The 20,274-nt window shown below is 43.8% G+C and overlaps 1 protein-coding gene and 1 non-coding gene across 11 annotated transcripts in view; one reads left to right on the top strand and one right to left on the bottom strand.

Annotated features, from left to right (window-relative positions):
* Positions 1 to 3,966: 3,966 nt before the first annotated feature.
* Positions 3,967 to 4,039, bottom strand: TRNAA-AGC. The gene has a single exon. It is a non-coding gene; the product is annotated as a tRNA-Ala (tRNA).
* Positions 4,040 to 4,575: 536 nt separating this feature from the next.
* The window catches only part of PPP6R3 (protein phosphatase 6 regulatory subunit 3), a 59,649-nt gene continuing 43,950 nt past the window's right edge, over positions 4,576 to 20,274 (top strand). For 5 of the 10 annotated variants that reach the window (XM_040560444.1, XM_040560448.1, XM_040560439.1 and 2 more), the window contains exon 1: positions 4,578 to 4,733. The gene's annotated coding sequence lies outside the window, so the exon portion shown is untranslated. Of the gene's footprint in view, positions 4,734 to 18,545; positions 18,684 to 20,274 lie in introns of those variants that run through there. The other 5 variants (XM_040560441.1, XM_040560443.1, XM_040560442.1 and 2 more) reach the window with 3 other exon arrangements.

Raw genomic sequence — 20,274 nt, forward strand, 5'->3', positions numbered from 1 at the left:
CTGTGAGGAGGATAAAGGGTTTTGTAAGGGTTATGGTGTTATGGCTAAATTAGAGGTGTTTGTGTCTCAGCTGACCTTTCCCTACAATTGTTACTTTATTGTTGAATTAACACAGCTGCAGGACTTCTTTAGTGCAAGGCACCCAATCATTCAACTCTTTCTAGGTCTGTTTCCTAAGTATAACTTGTCAGGACCCAGAAGAGTTAATTACAACCAAATTCAGACTGGTTTAGACTACAGCTTCGTTGTATGCCTGGTTTGCTTCAGGCCAGATGCTGCCAGTGGGGAGGTTCAGCTCCAGACCTCTGCACAGGTGCTAGCACTGCCTTGCAGGTACTGGTGCTTCCCCGTTCCTCTGGGGGAAACCAGTCTGCAAGCTGGGCAAGCTGGAAATGAAAAGCTCTTTGTAGGGTCACTCAGCTAGGTTGCTAGATTCCTGGAGAATACAAAGGGAAGAAAATGTGCTGATAAAGACAGGACCATGGTGCTCCTGGCATATGCCATGCACAGCTTGACATTATAGATACGTAGCAACAGCAGCAGCTAGTGTCAAATTGTGGTGAAAGGGTACAGTCCTGCTCTCCTCCTCTGGTGTCACATCTAGCAATCAGAGAGCCACGGGGTGAGCTGGTTTGGCAGGTTACCCTGCTGCTCGGGAAGACGAGCTTGTTTTCCAAGGAGTGGCAGAGCTGCTGAATCACAGCAGCAGGCAGCAAACGTGGCACCTGTGCAGCAGGGCCTGCCAGCCCCTGACAGCTTCAGGATGTGGTAAGAGCTATGGTTGAGGGGTTAATGGTACATGGTGATGAAATGTGCTCGGCTTCAGCTGGTGGGGTGATGGTTACTGAACAGGCTGTTCATTGTTGTATTTGCATTCTACTGTATGTTGAGGAAGTGGCCAAGTTGTATGATTACAGGGATCCAACAGAAGCCTCTGGAAGTGCCCCAGGCAGCTACCATCACAAAGTTAAGATACTGACATTTACAATATCGGGAACTACCCATTTAGTAAAACACTACAAAGCTTCAGGTCACAGACCATGACTATAAGTTATGAGTTTCCCTGACAGCAGTCAGTTGTAGTATTTACAAATACAAAGTAATGTAAAAGCAAAGTAAATACAAAGCAACTTGCTAGTAGCTGCTACTGCTAATGTCTCAAACCTTTCCAGAATGGAGATAGCAGTGATAAAGCCCTTGAAAATTAGGCATGTGTCAATGTAAACATCATCCTGCCCCTTCTGAGCTCTCATCCATCCCTTACATTCAGGGCACGTTTGTTCAGAATATAGGATGTGTAAACAACAGCAGAGTTTAACACCACTTTATTGCAAAGTCAAAATTTATACTTAGGAGAGCTATACTGCATAGTAGCAACTTACAAATGTTTTATACTCAAACAGTTAATCCCCTCTCTGGATAATACCTCTAGTGCTTGCTAAAGGTTTTGACCTCACCATCCTTTTAACAATCTAGTTGCTCATCCTAAGGATGCTATTTAACATTGTACTCTCATTTATCCATTATTTATACCCGTAAACCATTCCTGACTATTATCTCCCTGCTCATTTTCCTGTGCAGAGTCTTTCCCACAGACTTTCATCAACAACTGAGAATACAACAAGCACTGCCTCACTTTATATAGTGAAATCTCTATTTGCTGTATTCTGTACAAATACTCCCTGCTAGAATAAAAAATTGTCATAGAATCACAGAATCATTTAAGTTGGAAGAGACTTCCAAGATCACCTAGTCCAACCTATGACCTAACACTGACATGACACAGACAAACAAACAAATGAAATAGATACAGTGAAAGAAGAGAGAGAGGACACAGCTAAAAAGTGGAACAGTCTATAGAGCCTTCTGGGCTGAGCATCAGCTGAAATAATGAATGAAGAAACAATGTCCCGTTTCACCCACTTCACATTGATTGTCTTGAGAATGCACTTTATTTATTTATTTATTTAACTAAAAAAAAATATGCTTGCATGAAAAAGAAAACAAAACGAGGGTCTATGCCCAGAGGCCTAACTGCACAGTTCTTATGGCTGAGCAAATGCATTTCATGCTGCTGTGTTTTGACCATATGTTTGTGACACATTAAGATCACATGCATCTGTAATTACTGCAGCTGTACTGACTTACTCAGGCAGAATAAGATGATCGTGTGCCTGACCCAGCAGTCACCAATCTTTCTAATAGAAGCAAACCACCACCCCCACAGCTTGGATAGGGCTTCTGTTCACAGAGGTTTTATGAAATAATGATGTACCACTATATGCTGAAGAGTAAAATGAGCAAGGGTGGCTCCTAGCAGTGTAAAGCATGTTGTGACTCAATCCTTGGGAGAACCGGTAAAGCCTACAGAAAGCACAGGAAACTGTTGCCAAAAGTTGGTGAGCTGGTAGGAAAGATGTAGGGACAAGAAGAAAGCTGATGCTGTGTCCAGCCTTTTATGCAACTAGAATTATGAAACTAAGTACCTGAGCAGCTGGCAAAAGTTTCTGCTGCATGAGTATCTGTCTGAAGTGCAAAGGTCAGGGCATGTTAGCCTGTTTGCAGCTATTATATATATGCTATTATATACAAATATGGTGGCTACCTTTTCTTTGGAAGCAAGCATCTTCACCTATCTTTCATACGTTCATTATAAACCACAGCTCTCTGCCTCCATTCAGAGAAAGCACGTGCTACCTTCATAATCCCTAGGAAAGGCAAAAGCTAGCATGATGGGGAATTGGCTTGGGTGAGCCTGGATCCTGCCATACCCTCTTCAGCTACTTGCTCACACCTGTTGACAAAGACCCGCTAGCACCGTGCTGTTACAGTGCTGTGGTGTAATAGCAGAGCAAACTTCCACAAGCCTCTGTGGGAGATAGATCCGGCTGCCCTGGCACACAGAGGCAGGAGAATGGGGGTGCTTTATGTGCCCGTGATGTCGTTTGAAAAGGAAAACAGCAGTCTTTCCTGGCTCTGCTACTGTACTGGGAAGAGATGTCAAGAAGATGGGAGATGCAGGAGTTGGGACTTGCAGCTGGGTTGCCCATTTGCTCTAGGACGTAACCCTCTCTGCACAGTGCACCTTCATTTACAGCTAGGCAGGCATCTTATATACGCACTGTGAGCATAAACACCATTGTGAACCCTAAACCAACACACAACAAGAAAAAACAACAACAAAAACCCCACAAGATGTAAAGGACAGAACTGCCACTCTGATATTTGATGGCAAGCCTGATGGCTCAGGCTCAGTAGAGCCCCTTTCACCTTCATTCCCAGGACACCTGAGGTCAAACCAGAGAAGGGGGACCAGAAAGAGTCGTGGGTAGTGACCAGGCCGCTACTGCTGCCAAAGAATACACTACTTGCATTGCGATTTCAGCAACTGGTGCTGTCCCCAGGTCTTTTTGCCCCGAGAAGTGTCACCACAGGCAAAGTGCCCAAGGTGCCCCAGAGCACCATGCCAGGGCCTTTTGGAAAACTGGAGGGCTGCCCTGGGGGGTGAGGAGGCAGCAGTGGTCACCAGCAGCCTGGACAGAGGCAGTTTGAGAGGCTTTGTGAGGGAAGGCGACAGGCATCCTGGCTGTGTTTGTGCCTCAGAGAAAGCATTTGTTTTTTTTTTCTGGTAAAAAGTTTGTCAGTTGGTCAGGGCACAGAGCACGAAACTGTTGTTTTTGTCTCAGTTGTGGCAAGAAAAGTGAGGTACGCCTGCTTGTTTGGTTATTCGTTGTTCCAGGCTTCCCAGCCGAGGTCAGTTGTCTGCTCACAGCACCCCAAGCTGGGCTTTGAAGCTGCTGCCTCAGGCCAGGCCCAGGGGGTGAAACACGCTTTATAGTCTCGGGGCCCCCTGATCCCCCTTTCTCCCCGCTTTTTACACTTTGATTTATTCTGAGGCGCTTTGGTACAACACGCCTGTAAACCTCGGGTGAAATTCACCGAGTTGGAGACAAGAAAACAAGCTCCTGGAGAATGCGGGCATCGATCCCGCTACCTCTCGCATGCTAAGCGAGCGCTCTACCATTTGAGCTAATTCCCCAGCTCTGATGCCGGTTTCTCCCCGCCTACCCACAGGTTCTCGCCCCACCCCCTGTGCGCGCGCCGTGTGCTTGTTGTTAGGCAGTTTGGCGCCCGTGCGGCGCCCGGGGGGGGCGTGGCTCCGTGCGCCGACCAATGGCGAGCCGCGGGGGGCAAGGCCGAAGGGAGAGCGCCACCACAGGCACCCGCCCCTCCCGCTGTGGCCTCCTGCCGGGTCCGGGCCGCTCAGCTCCGGATTGGACGGAGAGGGCTTTTTATTTTTTTTAAAAAAAGAGACATCCGCTCTCCCGATTGGGCGAGGGGAACGCCTGTCATTGTGACGTCACCGTGTTGCTAAGCGGGGAAGGTGGGAATCGAGACGCACCCGCCCCGTGTGTTGACTGGCCGACAACAACCCGAGAGCCCGCCCCCGCACCCCTTCCCACCCCGTCGCAACGCCGTGAGCGAGCGACTGACACCCGCGAATCCCCCAATGAGCGACCGAGCCTCGCTCGGGGCCCAATAGCAACAGCGCGTGGCGCGGCGGGGGGCGGCGCCGGGGCGGGATGATTGGCAGGCGGGGCGGAGGGAGCGGAGGGCTGGCAGGAGCTGCTATGCCCGCCATCTTGGAGCGGCGGTGATGGTGGCGAGCGGAGCCCTGCCCGCCTGAGCGGAGCCAGCCGGGGCCGTGAGGCGGAGGGACGCGCTTCGCCGAGGTACGGCGGCTCCGGCGGCGCCTCGCGGCTCCCTCCGGTTCCCCTCAGGGAGCCGTCGCCTCGCTGCTGCCCCTCCCGCGCCTGCCCGGGCCTGGCGCCTGCCCCGCTCCGGGAGAGGGGGGCTGCGGGCGCCCCTCAGGCAGCGCCGGGATCGCGGGAGCCCTCAGGCCCGCTGCGCCGCCAAGGCGCCCTCACGCGGGCCCCGCTGGGGTCTCCGAGCCGAGGCCGGGCCTGGCGGGCCGCGGCCGGGGGGTGTCGCGGGCCTGGGCGCGGCGGGGAGGGCCCGGGCCGCGCCGGGGGGAGCGGTGCTCGCCCGCCGCCTGCTGCTGCCCTGGGCTCCCTCAGCGGCTCCTCGAGGGGTGGTTTTAGGGGGTCGGCGGGGTTTGCTTCCCCAGCTCCGGGAACCCGGCGGCCGAGGGGTTTTCCCCCGGGCCGCCCAGCGGCTGCCCCCGGCACCCCCCGCAGCTCTGAAGCGGGTGAAGTGGCCCCCAGCAGCGGGGGAGGTGTCCGGTGACCCCCTGCAGCCCCTTGTCCTGCTGCTGTGAATTGCAGAACTTTACTCTCGCTTCGCTGCTAACTCTTGGGTGCTGACACAGAAACGCCTAGCTGGTACCTACCTTCGCATTCACTTTCCTTCTCTAAACTCAGTTGCTCGGGATTCCTGTAAAGATGTTGTGTTGTTGTTGGTTGTTTATTCTTTTTCTTTTTTTGGCAGCTTTTTTAAATTAGAATTTACTAAGAGTGTGGCAGTGTTTGGGGAAGTTTTAGCTCCTGTTCAACACGTCTGGCAAAAATCTGACTTTGACCCAGCCGGTTTTGGTGTTTTTGTTTTACTTTAGTCGTTAAAATGAACCTGTCGCTTCACCTATTTTTATGTTACTTTAATGGATAAAATCTTCTGTAAGCACGAGGGGGGGTTAGTGTTGCATCTTGTGTCTCTGTGACATAAATACAGGTGGGAGGAAAGTCAGGATCTTCCCTGTCAGGACAAATGTTATTTAAGTAGCAACGCACCTAATCAAAGTTTCCTGCTGTTCTAATTTAGGAAAAGTCTTGGGAGTGGAAGAATACAAGAAACTTAGAGGTGGTTTAGAAACTCTAGGAGATTTGCCTTGAAACATGTTGGCAACTTAAAAGTGAAAGGTTGTATCACTTGTTGCTTGTAGTGATACTACTTATAAAGTGTACTTCAGTGGAAGGAATCTAGACCTACTGTGAGAGTATGCGTTGTTTCTTTTAAATGCTGAATGTTAAGCTGGTTTAGTTTCCAGATAGTAAGCATATACAGTAGCTTGTGAACTGCACAAATACCAAATCCCTTTTCTTTTTCTGGCATGCTGAAAGGTAGGAACTCTCCCTGTTGCAGTAATTACCTGGAACCCCAAAGTTTTTAAACTGCAACGTGTATCTTCCGTACAGCGTGTATTCTAGTAGGAGTTTGTCTGATTACTTAGCTCCGTGTTACTTCTTTGTGCTCTCATTAATGAGGCATAGACTAACTGTAGCTTGCAAGAGTCTTTATTATGCAAATCTAACAGAACACTACCAAATTGTTTCAATATATAACTTGTTGAGGAGGCTCCATGCAGATGTGGTAACCAGTCAGCATGGTAAGTTCTTCAGTTTGTAATTTTAAGTACTTGTTGAAATGCACTTATTGATTAGTTTCCTTCATCTATGATGTCGGTTGAACATAAATAATGTTTTTATCTCCTTTCTGTATGAAAAACAGAATTCTTATGCAGTATTGAATGCTGTAATTCTGAGTTACTAAAGGAATTTATCTTCTAATGCTACTAGAAGACTTTATTTTGGAGAGAAGAACTGCTGAAGAGTTCTGTTAACAATGAAATTAAGGAAAACACCAAGCTGGAGTGAAACTTAAAGTTCAGAAATTCAGTAAAAGCAGCCTGTTTAATCGTAATGTTTTTAAGCAAGGTAGAGTGTTATAGCTTCTTAGAAAGCAAAGTAGATTTATATGTAAACTGCAGTGGCTGTAATGTCTCTGGATTCTTTTAAATATAAATTAGCCATTGTTATTCCATTATGGAATTAAAGATATTTAATAGTTTGTGTGCGTTTTCAGAGTTGCCTACAAACTGTTCATTGTACTTCCACAGCCTAGAAAGCAATCAGAGAATCAGATGATGATCAGAGAGTGATATTCAAGTGGCTTAAATAGAAGGGAATCTGAATTTAGCAGTATTATAGCAGAAAACTATGTATGTAATTTTAGTATTAACAGATGGTTAGAGAGTGAACTCTATTGCTGTGGCTCAACAGCTTTGCTTCTCTACTCAGCTTAAGCTTAAAGTGCACGTACTATGGTGCACTAAACAGCTGGCTCAAAAACAACCAGTATGAGACTGAAACATTAGTCAGAAGAGAGAAATGCTTTGAAGAGCTCTTTGGTCCACTTGCCTTTCTCCCCACTGGTGATGTCCTCTTTTGTCTAAGTCCTCGAAAAGCCTTGAAATTTTTTTTTTTTTAACCTCAGGGGGTAGTTAAGAAAATCACTATATCACTATATTGAGATATTTCATGTTCTAGCTTCAGTGTTCCAGCACACCACGCAGCATCCTTGTAGGTAGTAGGCTTGACGATTAATTTCTTACACCTAACTGGGCTCATTCACAGCCTTTGGAAGCTGTGATGGAAACTGCAGTTTCTATGCTTGAGCAGCAGAAGAGGTGCTATTGTGAGTGTAGTGGTCTAATTCCATAAGCTAGGATGTTTTAAGCCTATCATCTGTCATCTAGGTCTGGCTATTGTAGTCGCATTTTCATCTGTGACTGTTAAGGTATCCATATATTGTATTTTACTTCACGTGGCAGGTTTAGGAGTCCTGCGTTATCATGAAGTAGACGCCACATCCGTGTTCATAGAAGACCATATGTTTGGTTGGATTTTCTTAAGAGCAAGATGTGGAGCCATTGTCTTTGGCAAAACTTTCCCCAGTAATAAAACAAGTAGGGGTAGAAGAAAAATCGTATGTTTTTTGTCCTAACTTTTGTCAGGTTAGAGGAGAAGAACAAGGGACTTGGGAAGTTATTGATCATGTTAGATGCTGATATTTTCAGGGTGGGAGGCAAGCCGGAAAGATCAACCAGAAAATATGTAGAGAGCATGAACAGAACATTGGAAGCTCTGCATCTCATGTTTAAGCATTTTCGTGATGTGTCAATGTTCCAGCATCTGTTGTAGAAACCATATGCTACCAAGCAACTGAAGTAAAATGTTTTCCTGCCCTTGGATATTATGTGGAGCTCTATAGCTAGCTTGGGACACTTTTCAGGAATCTGGGTAAACCAAATTGATAGGATCAGGGTGACGTTTGGTATAAGCTGCTAACAGCTTGCTCATGGCCCTTTTAGGGCTAATAGCATTTTGGTAACAGTGCTTCACGCTAAATCGGAGGAAAAAAAATCTGTTGTTGAGTACAACAATTGTCAAGAACTTTTTTTTTTTTTAATAGCTTCCATAAGGTGCTGAGAAGCATATTTGAAGTGGTGTATGTAATTTGGAGTGTGTGGGGAAAGTGCCTGCAGTATATAGCAGCCCTTGACTGTTGTTTTGTGTTGCTCTTCCCTTGTGTAGTCCTCCCATAGTCCTGTTAAACAGACCTATCCATTCCTCTTCCACGGGACTTAAAAACGTGGGGTGCTCAGTGACAGGATTTGTGCCTTTGGTGAAGAGAATACCGAGAGGACTTGAGCGTACAGTTGTATGAACTGTGAAGCTGTAATACATGGCACTGAGATGAGAGTGTATGCTGTCTCTGCCTCTAACTATAACTGAAAGAATTAAAACTATTATTTGATAGTAGCAGCAATCTGTTGTTGCAGGGGGTGAGGGACTGAGTAAAAGACTGCAGGGTTATTTTAGGCTTTGTTGGCAAAATGGGTAAGAGCATCTGTGAAACCGATAGTTCAATCTTAACCAAATCCTCTCTGTGTTGTAAAAGGAGGCAGATTTAAAAAAGAAAAAAGCAGAAACTGCCTGATAGTGAGATTTGTGGGTTAATTTCCTTGGATGAAATCCTGAGACTGTTCCTATTCCATTTTGGATGTAGATGTTTCCAAGCATTTGTACACAGTCTAAGTTACACTTATGCAGGGCGATGGAGTACACGGCCTAGTGGTCTACTTTCTGTGCCCATTGGGTCTTCTGGAAACTGAAAGGCTGTAGGCCAGCTCTTGTTTGTTGTGCCAGAAGATGCTCCTAGAAGCAAAGCAAACTCTAAAGCCTTTTTATGACGACCAAGGTCCCGGGTGAGGCTTTGTGCAAGGGCCCTGTGATTGCCTGCGGGGTAATGATGGGGTTGGGGTTGAGGATGGAAACTTTCAGGTGTTTTCAGCAAAAATTAGTGGTCATTTATAATGAGGTTATTAAATATATTCCAGAATATAGCACTTCTTGTGTTCAAAGCACTCTCATGTCTTGAGTGAATCCTAGATATCTTTTTATCCCTGCTACACAGTGCCGCCGTCGCCTCCTTCAGTGGAGATAGCAGAATCTCCAACCAGATTCCTATACGCAAGTAAGAGGTTTTTGTGCAAACTTAGCTTCTTAGAGAGGCTTTTGGAGCAAATCTTGTAATTTGACAAACTTGCGATCTATAAAATCACAGAATGGTTTAGGCTGGAAGGGACGTTAAGGATCATCCAGTTGCAGCCCCCTGCTACGGACAGGGACACCCCCCACCAGCCCAGGCTGCCCCCATCCCCATCCAGCCTGGCCTTAGGCACTGTCAGGGGTGGGATGTCCACAGCTTCTCTGGACAGCCTGTGCCAGGGCCTCACCACCCTCAGAGTAAAGAACTTCCTCCTAATGTCTAATCTAAACCTACCCTCTTTTAGTTTAAAACTGTTTCATTTTTTCCTGGCACTATCTGCCTGTAAAAAGTTGCTGTCCACCTCTTTTTATAAGCCCCCTTTAGTACCGAAAGGCTGCAGTGAGGTCCCCCTGAAGCTTTCTCTTCTTCAGGGTGAACAACCCCAGCTCTCTCAGCCTTTCTTCACAGGAGAGGTGCTCCAGCCCTCTGAGCATCTTCATGGCTTTCCTCTGGACTTGCTCTGATACATCCATGTCCTCCTTATATCAGAGGCCCAAGAGCTGAACGCAGGGCTCCAGGTGGGGTCTCACGAGCAGAGCAGATGGGCAGAATCCCTTCCCTCGCCCTGCTGGCCACACTTCTGATGCAGCCCAGGACACGGTTGGCTTTCTGGGCTGCAAGTGCATGTTGCCAGCTCATGTTGAGCTTCTCATCCACCACCACCCCCAGGTCCTTCTCCTCAGAGGTGCTCTCAGTCCATTCTCCGTCCAGCCTGGATTTGTGCTTGGGATTGCCCAGGCACAGGACCTTGCCCTTGGCCTTGTTGAACTCTGTGAGATTCACACAGGCCTACCTCTCCAGCCTGCCCAGGTCTTTCTGGATGGCATCCCTTCCCTCCAGCGTGCCAGCCACACCACGTATATTGGGAAGGTGCTTTCTGTAAGTGTACATTAGGCTCCTCTAGAAGAGTGAAGCATGAGACCCTTGTCTGCTGCCAGGTGATGCGCACTTGTCACTTATAGTAGTGCCCTAATTGAGAGGACGACACATTTTCACATTTTTCCTGTGAAATACACTGTAATGTTACCTTTAAAATAGACCAAGGGTTGTCTTGGTGTGTTCTTCATGCTTCTATGGTGGTATTTTGATCAGTTTTCAATCTAAAATGCTCAGCTAGGAACTTCAGGACTGGTTTGATCTATAGTAGTTGACATTATTTCTTTCACTACTGCCTTGACAGACTTGTCAGATAGCTGTGTCTTTGCAACCTGTCCCATCAGGAAAATAACTAGTGGATTACATTTGCTTGAAAAGTTCAGCTATTCACCAAACACCTTGAAAAATCATGGGAAGTCTCGAGACTGATAAAATAAAGCCCTAGCTGTGGCAGGTGTAGACCCAGTTCTGGGTGGGTGGGTTTCCTGTTGATGGTGTAAGTGGTCTGCATCTACAGGACAGCAACTGCCTTGCCTTTTGCCTGCGTACCTTCCAGGTGGAAGTCTGTTTGGAAACTGTAACAGCACAGGGATTGCATTCCCACCTTCTATGTTTCTTTATTTCTTTCTGGCTGCTATGAAGGCCGAATTTGTCACTGCTCATGATGCTTTCTATGGGCTCTCAGCATTTTGGTAACTTTTCCTGCCTCTGAGTGACAGCCGTAGAAGTTATGCTGAACCTGGCTATGAAGTAGGCAGTTCTTCTTGGCTGGGGCAAGCAAGCATTCATCGGAGGATCCTTCCATGCATGTACTTATTGCTGATGGTGGGCTCTTTGTGACTTCAAACCACCTTGTATTTAATGGCAAAAAGATGTTGTGTGCTGAACATTGTGCTTATATTAAATTTGTCCTATCTTCCCCCAAATCAAGTGGGTAGTAAAGGTGCCATTAGTATGAGGTCCTCATTTCTTAATGGTCACCATGAAACTAAACGTGGCTCTTGATGCTGCCTGCCTTTACTGTAGTGACGAGCATGCTGGTTTTGTTTTAGCAAGTGGGGCTTCAAAGCAGGGAAATAGATTAAGTTTTAAAGGCAAAGCAGATAGAGATCTGGTAGTTGTTAAAAGGTGGTGTAAGACCACTGCACAGCGTGGGCTCTGCAGGTTGTAAGAAAGAAGGTAAATGCTGTCACAGCTGTTAGTTGGCAGTAGCATTTAGCACTTAGCTGCAGGATAGTCATAAAAATTAAAACCTTACAATTGTTTTAATGTTACCGAGTCCTTCCTGTTACTTTACCAGTGGTTATGGGATGTCTTTCTTCATTTAAAAAGGGATATACTTTGCTATCAGACCATGAAAGTCGTGTTATATCTGTAGTTCTTTAGCTGTATTCTTGTCAAGGTCAAGACTGTCTTAGAGAGTCACAATTCAAAAGTTTATAAACTTTTTTTGTAAGAACAATACTGTGTGACTGGGAACTGAACTTAAAACTTTATTTGTTCTCAGCCCGTTACAAATATTTGATTGCTTTTATTTGTCAGTAGATGTGCAAGGTGCCATTGCCTTGCTTATTGGTATGATTTTAGTCATGGGTGGGGACAGACACTTTCCTCCCATGGAAGTGTGTTCAAATGTGCTCTCCTGCTGTCTTTGCATCTCAAAACATGTATACCTGGAAAAAGAACCTTGCCAGGGCTGAGTGGAGTACTAGCTACACCTAACCTGGGTGCTTTGATTCTAAAATGCAAATTATAAATCCAAATTAATCCCTAACTCTCTACTAACTGAATAGGAAATTGTTCCTGAGATTGGACTTGTAGGGATGGGATATCAAAGGTAAACAGTCTTAAAAATAAAATAAAATTCTGCACCTCTCTGTGGTTGTCTGTGAAAAATGACTCAAATTCCACAACCCCTGTAGGTTGTTTCCTATCTTTTGTAGTATAGGAAACACCTGTGTGTGTGTGACATGTTTTGCAGTATAGGAAGCTGGCTTCCTTCTAGGGCACAACAGAATGCAGTGATGCTGAAGTTCTTCCACAGTAGCTTGTTCTTTGAACTACACTGACCAATCCTCCTTTACTCCACACTCAAGGATTCTTAAAATTAACTTCAGCTTTTCAGAGAAACGTGCAAGCTGTAAGGCTGGTGACCAGAATGCAGTGGAGTTGCTTTTTTCTCCCCTGAAGTGGTAGCCCTGTGCAGCCAAGAATTAAATTCTTAGTGGATGTAGGAAATGTAACCACAGCACTGATCGTCGCCATCGTGACAGGGCAGGTTACAGCTTATGTCAGTGTCTGTAATGTATTTGTTGGGAATGGTGAACGCTATGATTGTGGTGATTAAGGTGGTCTTTGGAAATGTGAATTAGAATAAGATAGTTGGGTTGGAAGGGGCCTTCAGAGATCATCCAGTCCAACTGCCTGACGCTGCAGCGCTGAATTGGTGACCGAGGTTACGTATTGCATCTACTAAGTAGTACGATGCAAGTAAAAATGGTAGATTCATTTTACTGTCCATGTCTTTTGTACAGAAATGTCTCAATTGTATTATAGAAAACCTGAAAGAACAGCTAGTGAATCCAAGGTGGCAGTTGAAAATACAGAAATGAAATATGGAGGAGAAATAGATGGTGTATTTTTCTTCCTTTTTTTTTTTTTAATTGCAGCTAAACCTGCTACAAAGCTTTGTTCCTAGGCTTTCAAGCATTTCACGTTAACTTCTGGGGATAGTTTCAAAGCTGTAATGATCCTTAACAAAGTTGCCTTGCTGCTTGTTGCACTGCTGGTGACTTAACTTTATGGGATGGTCATAAGATTTGCCAAAATCTGTGTGGAAGTATAAAAGACTAAGGTTTGATCTTCAGTAAATAGACTTCTGAGTTTTTACTTAGCAGGAAATATTTTTTTTGAGGGGGAGAGGGTATATCTTGTAATGCTGTTATGAAATGGTGAAGTGTTTAAGTTCTGGGCTAGCATTTTAAATGGCTTGCGTTCTTTGAGACTCTTTTCTCCAAATGCATAGAGTAGGCCTATAGGCCAGAAGCATCAGTGCTGCTTTCAGTAACTGTTTGCCCTGCCTTTGGGTTAATGGTAACATTAATTCAGTGTTTCCTACTTAGGGAGTGTAAAGTAACACTTACAGGATGGAGTTGAGGCCTCCTCTTACGCTGGGAGAAAACAGAGATATGTTGGTAGCTAGAGAGAAAGGGGCTTGGAGGAAGGAAAGGCTGATAGAAGTATTGTAGTTAGTTATGGTGTTGGAGCCTAGTCTTGAGAGGGAGAGGAGCTTGGAGAAAATCAGAGAGGAGACAGCCAAATGAAATGTTTCTTCAAGTATTTCAATTAGGGCCACAGCAAGAAAAACTTCGTATCCCTAGCCCATGGCATGTTGCTTGAAAGGGCTTATTTTGTCTGCCTGCACTTCATGATATTGCTCAGTTGATCACTTCTGTGTCAAGATTTGTGAGTGTGAAAATAATCTCCCTTTGAAAAAAAAAAATTTCATCTAAATCACTACTAGATCTTTGAGGAGGACTTGCCCTGTAGTCTGCTCGTTGCTACTGTGACGGAGTTCTGAAAGGTGCCAGGTAGCAACTAAACTCTTCTAATGATCCAGTGAGAAGAAATGAAACAGCCTTAAAAAGATTCTGAAGGCCACTGAGGAAACAGAGTAGGCTTTACATTCTGCTTTACAATGTGGCTTTTTCATTATACGTAGGATGTATGTTGCAGGTGGAAGAAGGTACCTTACTCTGTTTGGCAATGACAGTTTTTCTGGTGGTGTCAAAATGGAAGAATTGCATGGGGAAAGCGTACATTCCCTCAGTGGAGGCACCAACTGCACCTGTGTCTGGAAAATGTGGTGTAACTGCAATGTGCACACCCTGTAAAAGCACGGTGTGCTGAAACTCAGGTTACTGAAGTGGTTTGCTCTAAAATATAAATTACCTGGGGAGTAGGGGCGAGGGGGAAGAAGGAGAACTTAACAGCCGCTTCAAACCCTGTGCAAGATGCCTTCTCAGCGATTGTCCATGATTTTACTGGTTTTCAGACTTCTTCTAGAACTTATTTTTGGTGATACTCCAGAAAATAGCCATTCATTGAACTTATGTAAGTGAGACTTGGTGAGATCTTCTAATTCAAAGCAGTTTTTCTTAGTTTGGTAAGCTGAATCTCAGCAAAGTCAAGCTAATCATGCCTCTATCCGCACTTTCATTGTGTAGTTCTAAATGCCTGCCATTTAAATAATGTGGGGGAAGGGGCTGTGCTAGTAGTTTTATATACAAAAGTTGGTGGTAAAATGCTTGTGGAGGATATTGAACTTCTCTTCAGTTGTTAATCCTTGAGTTGTAAGGTAACCTATCTATTTGCATCCGGTGCTTCACTGACATTCTACATGCAGTGAAATTATTTTCCCTCTTCCAACTACTTCACCTTCAGTATATCCACAGAGACTGACACACAGTTCTGTAGACTGTTCCCCTGTATATACTTAGTTCTGTGAAGGAAAGGAGGGTGTTTGTACTTAAGGTTAAAGGTTGAACTAAAACCATAATGTCAGCACTAAACTAGGAAGGATTCCAAACGGTGCTGAAGCATTTGTCTAAATGCAGATACCAACGTTTAGGTAAGCAAATGTGGTAAAGTAGCATCATTTTCCTTGTATCCAGGTGACCATCACTATATTTTATTTCCCTTGCTTGACAGATATGTTGGAATAACTTTTTTTTTTAACTTTTGTACTAGGGGCTGTGTTGATAAGCAAGGAAACTGAAGGGATTGTAGAAAAAAGCGTAGAGAGGACCCAAGCTTTTTGGTGCATAAATTCCAGATTAGGAATCCGCTTCCTCAAGTGGAAGTAAAAATCAAGGATTTATTTTAACCTGCTTAAATTGCAGATTAAAAGAGGAAATTCAGCTCTTCTTGTCATGCTATCAGAGCTGCACAGCCTTTGAAGGGTGTTAGGGATTCCAGTCTTCAGTTTGAAAAGCAAAACATGTTTGTTGTGATACAGTCATGTTAGCCTGGGTGTGTGCACAGGGTGGATTGGTCAGTTCTGTCTGTCCTCATAAGATATGGTAGCACAGAAATCAAAAAAAAAAAATCAACCTACTCAGGGGCTCAGTTCTTGATGTCTTTATTAAAAGGCAGCTGACTGGAGCTTTATGAAGGCAAGCAGTGCCACGGTGCTGGAAGCTGCTGCTAACTTCTGCTGCTGAGCTGCTAACAATATTAACAATATTAAAAAGACCAAGATGTTGCTTAAAAAGAAAACTTGTAATACTTGGTTATGCCGTCCATATAGAAGGAATACTTTTTGCTGCCCTGGTTAGAAATTACTGAAGAAAGCAGCTTTCTTCTGCCTCTGTATTTTCATGCACCTCGGAATTTGATTTGCGTCCAAATTTAAAGGTTTAATCAACAAGGTGAAAAGGAGGATGAACTTAACTGAACAGTTAAAGGTTATCCCGATGAAGTGGGCATGTTTGTGTTGTATTCTGCAGTGCCATGATAGAAATGGCCAAGCCAGTTAGGCTTATGCTTTGATGTTTACAGTGTGCCATGCCAAGTACAGATTTCAGTTCAAAAAGCTTTGTGACCGGGTAGCCTGCAGTTGTACTCAGGTTAATTAAGGCAAGCGCGGCATAGGTCTGAGTAGCGTTAATGCAGCAAAGTGACTGACACAACTGTATTGTCTTCTCTTAATGCTGCTTTTGGTACTATCTTAAACCTTTTAAACCTTTGTTTCATACTGTTGCCTAATACTGGTAAGCATGTTCAAACAATAGTCTTCTCATCCCTTCCCTGCTTATTTTCAGTAGTGTATTTTCAGCAGTGACAGAGTGAGGCAGATTAAGTGAAAAGTTGACCCAGAACCAGTGCAGCCGTGATGGTAAATATATTGTTATTTTTCCCCTTCGAAGTCCTTTTTATCCCTGCCTATGGCAGTGTTTGGAGCTAGAGGATCTTTAAGGTCCCTTTCAGCTCCAACCATTCTATGGTTCAATGTTTAAGAAATTGTTTGAGCACAAACAGGGAAACCCGTGCGCTTGTTGGGAGTACCTACAGGTAAAGAAGAGAATAAATGCATTTAAGAAAACACTTCTAAAATTCAAACATCTAACTGTAAGGCTGCCTCCTTAATTTACAATTTTTTTTCTTAAATGTTCAAACAAACAGTGGTACTGCTGAAGCAGTAAGTTAGTAGTACTGGTTTGTACTTTTTTGGAGAAGTAGTGCGGGAATCCAGGATCAGTATTGTGGGTTTTCATCTACCTGAGAGAACAGTAGAACTGATGCAAAATTGTCTTATTTTAGCCTTATGTCTTTTTTTCTTACTTGTAACCAGATCCTGAACTTTTGTACTGCAGTCCTGCAGTAGTCTAACCCCATGTAACTTTTGGGCAGAGATGGAAGAGATGAATCCTGGTTTCCCTGTCCCTAACGGTGCTTTCTGCTCCTTGGCCACGCTGTCCCTGGTGGTTGGCAGACCCTTTGAGCTGTTCCAGCATGTGGACTTGGCAGAAAAGCTCCTTCCCTGCTTCCTCTGCCAACTCCATTTGTCACTTCTTAAAGTGCATTTTCACTCTGAAATGGCTTGGCGGAAATTTGACAGGTGAGGTGTCGGGAGCCAGCAGGGAGGGACTGTGCTGCCTGGGGTAGTGTGGCACTGCTTAGCGTGCTGCAGCACTGCTCTGAGACCTGATAGGATTGCATTTTTCGTCCTTATTTTGGTTGTGAATGGTGATATGTGAGCATATATATGTAGTCTTTAAGCAAAGTGCTTGGAACTGATAGTCTAAACCACTTCAAGTCCTGGTGTAAGTGAGCCATTTCTTAAGAAGTTGTTTAAAAGTCACCTTAGGTATTGTGTAGATTTTTTTTAAGCTTGACTAGTTCACAAATTAGTATACTAGCTACATCAATTGTACTTGCTTCTCTGCCGTTCAGCTGTCTGTCCTACCGAATTCATGGTGGTGGACAAAGTTTTTAGGCCTCTTTTCTTTGAGGACTATCTTTTTCAATGAATTGCTTAAATGTGGGTTTCTGGGGAGGAGATGTTGCTGATTTATTTCTGTAGTAAGCTGTATGATACCAGAGCTCTGAGGACATATCTGTTTTTTTTTTTTCCACCAGACATTTGGAGAGATGTGGTAAGGAATGATGATGATGCTATTTAGTCTCTTACATGATGATTTTGCACTGCTCTGCCTTGAGCATTCACACTTAAGAGTTTTGTATTGATAGACTGTAATTTCACTGGAAAAAGGAGAAAAATGTACCTTACAATCTTGTTCTTAAGTGCAGTGTTACATTAAAAATGCTTGCATTTGATCTGAATGCAGTACGTTCCAAATAGGGAATAAAACTAAATGCCATAGTGGCACGTTACTAATTGTGGTCCAAACACCTTCATTGTTCCCGAATTGATGCTGGGGCTCTGCTGGTTGTGTCAGGCTCATTGCCCCTGCGGTGAGGGTGGGGCTACAGAATCAGACTGGAATTTTTGGAAATGCCAACACTTGGAACAAGAGCTAATGTTGTGTGATGATGTATTTATGAATGTTTCCTACATCACACACAAAGAAGAGATGTTTACTTCAAGTGTACTAGGGTATACTTTGGGTATAGTAAGTTATATGTCACTGTTTTAAATGCAAGAGGTGAATTACTGCAAGAGCAGCACTATTCAGTGCCTTGCAGTTGTGCATCCTGACTTAAAGAAAGTGCAACAAATGTTGCGGTGGCCTCTGTAAGCAAAGAAGAGATTTGAAAAGACCTTTTTAGCTTTGCTGTGTGGTCAATAGAGCCGTATGGGAACTGTTTTACAAAAAGACCATGCCCCAGTCAATGCAGCATTAATACAACTTTAGTCTGTTCATGGCAGCTGGTTGCAGAGTTTTTAACCTCTCTATCTTAAAAAAAAAAAAAAAAAAAAAAAAAAGTTCATTGGGTAATGCTTTAGGACAGGCTGTACCATGCTGTTGTTTCACGTGAACAGTGATGCTACTGTAGATAGCTGTGCATTGCTTTATTTCTCAGGTAAATCAAATGAACGTATCACCACGTGTTCTCGTGGTGAGGAGTTTTCATGGTTTTATGCTTGAATACTTTGTTAGAGCTATTGTTATGGTGATGGAGCCATGTTAAAGTGGCTGAATTGTTACTGGATGTAAGCCATCCCTGGAAAGCCAAAGTCTTATACCTGACCCACCTCGTTGATTGTTTTTCTTCTCTTACTTTAAGGAAAGAACTGTTTCTTTTCCCTTTATCCATAATACAGCCCCTCTCAGTATCTCATCTGCTTTGTAGAGGGGAACAGCCTGAGTCAGCAAGCCATCCGTACCACTGAGTGGAAGTCATTCCTTAAACGAAACTCTGCTATTCTAGATTCTGGGATGGACTCAGCATCCTGACTCACTAGAGCAGGCTTCTTGTGGAAGACCCTTCCCAGGGTATGCTGTAACATTTGCACTGCCAGTATCTTGTTCATTTCGATTACACTAGCATTTTTTTCTCCATGTAATCCTGCTGTATTGAATTCAGAAGCTGATTGTTCTGGTAACTAGGCAATGGTATTTAAACTAAAGTTTTCAAACAGAAGAATAGAGAAATATCAGAAAGCAATCTGTGTAAGGAGAGTAGTAATAGTGGCTTTCATTTGGATAAATTAATCTTTGCAGATTTGTACTGTATTGCCCGTGCCAACTCTTCTGAAAGTTGATTAAGCTAAACAGGCTTCCAATTTTGCTTTTACATGACATAATTGAGGAAGTGACGTTCTGTTCCGTCCTGGAGCTCTTCTTCTGAACATGTGTACATTTGTAATCCAGAAATGACAACCAAGACAACTTTGGTAAAGCAAACCAAATTCAGTACACTTGTTTACTTTTTCTGGGCTAGTAACCCACTTGACTCACAAGGGATTGGCAAATCTACTTGACATTTGGACCTGAAGGTCTAAGGATGAAAAACATGTTTGACCTTTGAAAGTATTATGGTCAATGTATTACACTGACCTTCAGTTCATGTGTATGTTGGTTACTAAAATAGCCTTAGAGAAGGCTGTGTTTGGTGTTTGTGTATGTCAGGGCTTGGAATCTTTGTGCTGTTAGCCACGAAATGGAAATGTGGTGACTTCTGTTTCCAGAACTGCTGGGTGGTAGCAAATAAGGTGATATTGCAAGCAGTGGAACATAACCAGCCCTAAAAACAAAACCCCACATTTGTTGGATGATTGTTTAACTGGAATGCAAATGTTTACCCTAGTTAAGAAGGAATATTTTTAGTACGTTTCTTTAGGTTGATATAGGCTATTAAATAATCTTCAAGGCTCAAGAAACACCTTTGAAGGCACATACTCTTTAACATGGGAGGTGTAAAATTAGGTCATTCTCTTTTCTTTGCTAGCAGTGTATTTGGAATGGTTTGGAGGTGTGCTCTTTTCTTTTTTTTAGCTGAATATATAATTGTGACAAACTGATAGTAGAGCATTTCAACCAAATACTAGGCAGACATTGACATGATCTAATGAACTTGTTACTATACTTGATATTTTTTTAGTTGTTGGTACTTCATCCTGTTTTAAATGAACCCATTAATATTACCCTGTTCCCAAAAGGAACAGGTCTTGTCTTGAAACCTGCCTCTTAAAGCAAAATCAAAAAGCCTCCTGTAACTGGTGGAGGGGGAAGGTTAATTCTGGTGTTAAATTTTTCTTATTACTGCCAGAAACAGCCACACTAAAAAGAAGCATCAACTGATAGGGTGCTTTTTCTTGCCTATTTGGTGTTGACTAAAGCACAGGCAGGTAAGCATTAGGCAGAGGCCAATTATGAATGCCTAGTAATGCTCTTTAACATTACTTTGCTTTACACTGAAGGAATTAAGTCAAAATCAGGTCATCTTAGTGATGAATTGTAAGTGACCGAATGCTGTCCCAAAACAGCTGGTTACTTTGCAAGTCTCTGTGTAGATTGTTTTATGTGGTTGTTTTTTTAAAACTGATTTCAAATTGAAACTGGCTAAGTTGTGTATACTTAAACC

The sequence above is a fragment of the Cygnus olor genome, chromosome 5, assembly GCF_009769625.2.
Source record: "Cygnus olor isolate bCygOlo1 chromosome 5, bCygOlo1.pri.v2, whole genome shotgun sequence".
Taxonomy (NCBI): Eukaryota; Metazoa; Chordata; class Aves; order Anseriformes; family Anatidae; genus Cygnus; species Cygnus olor.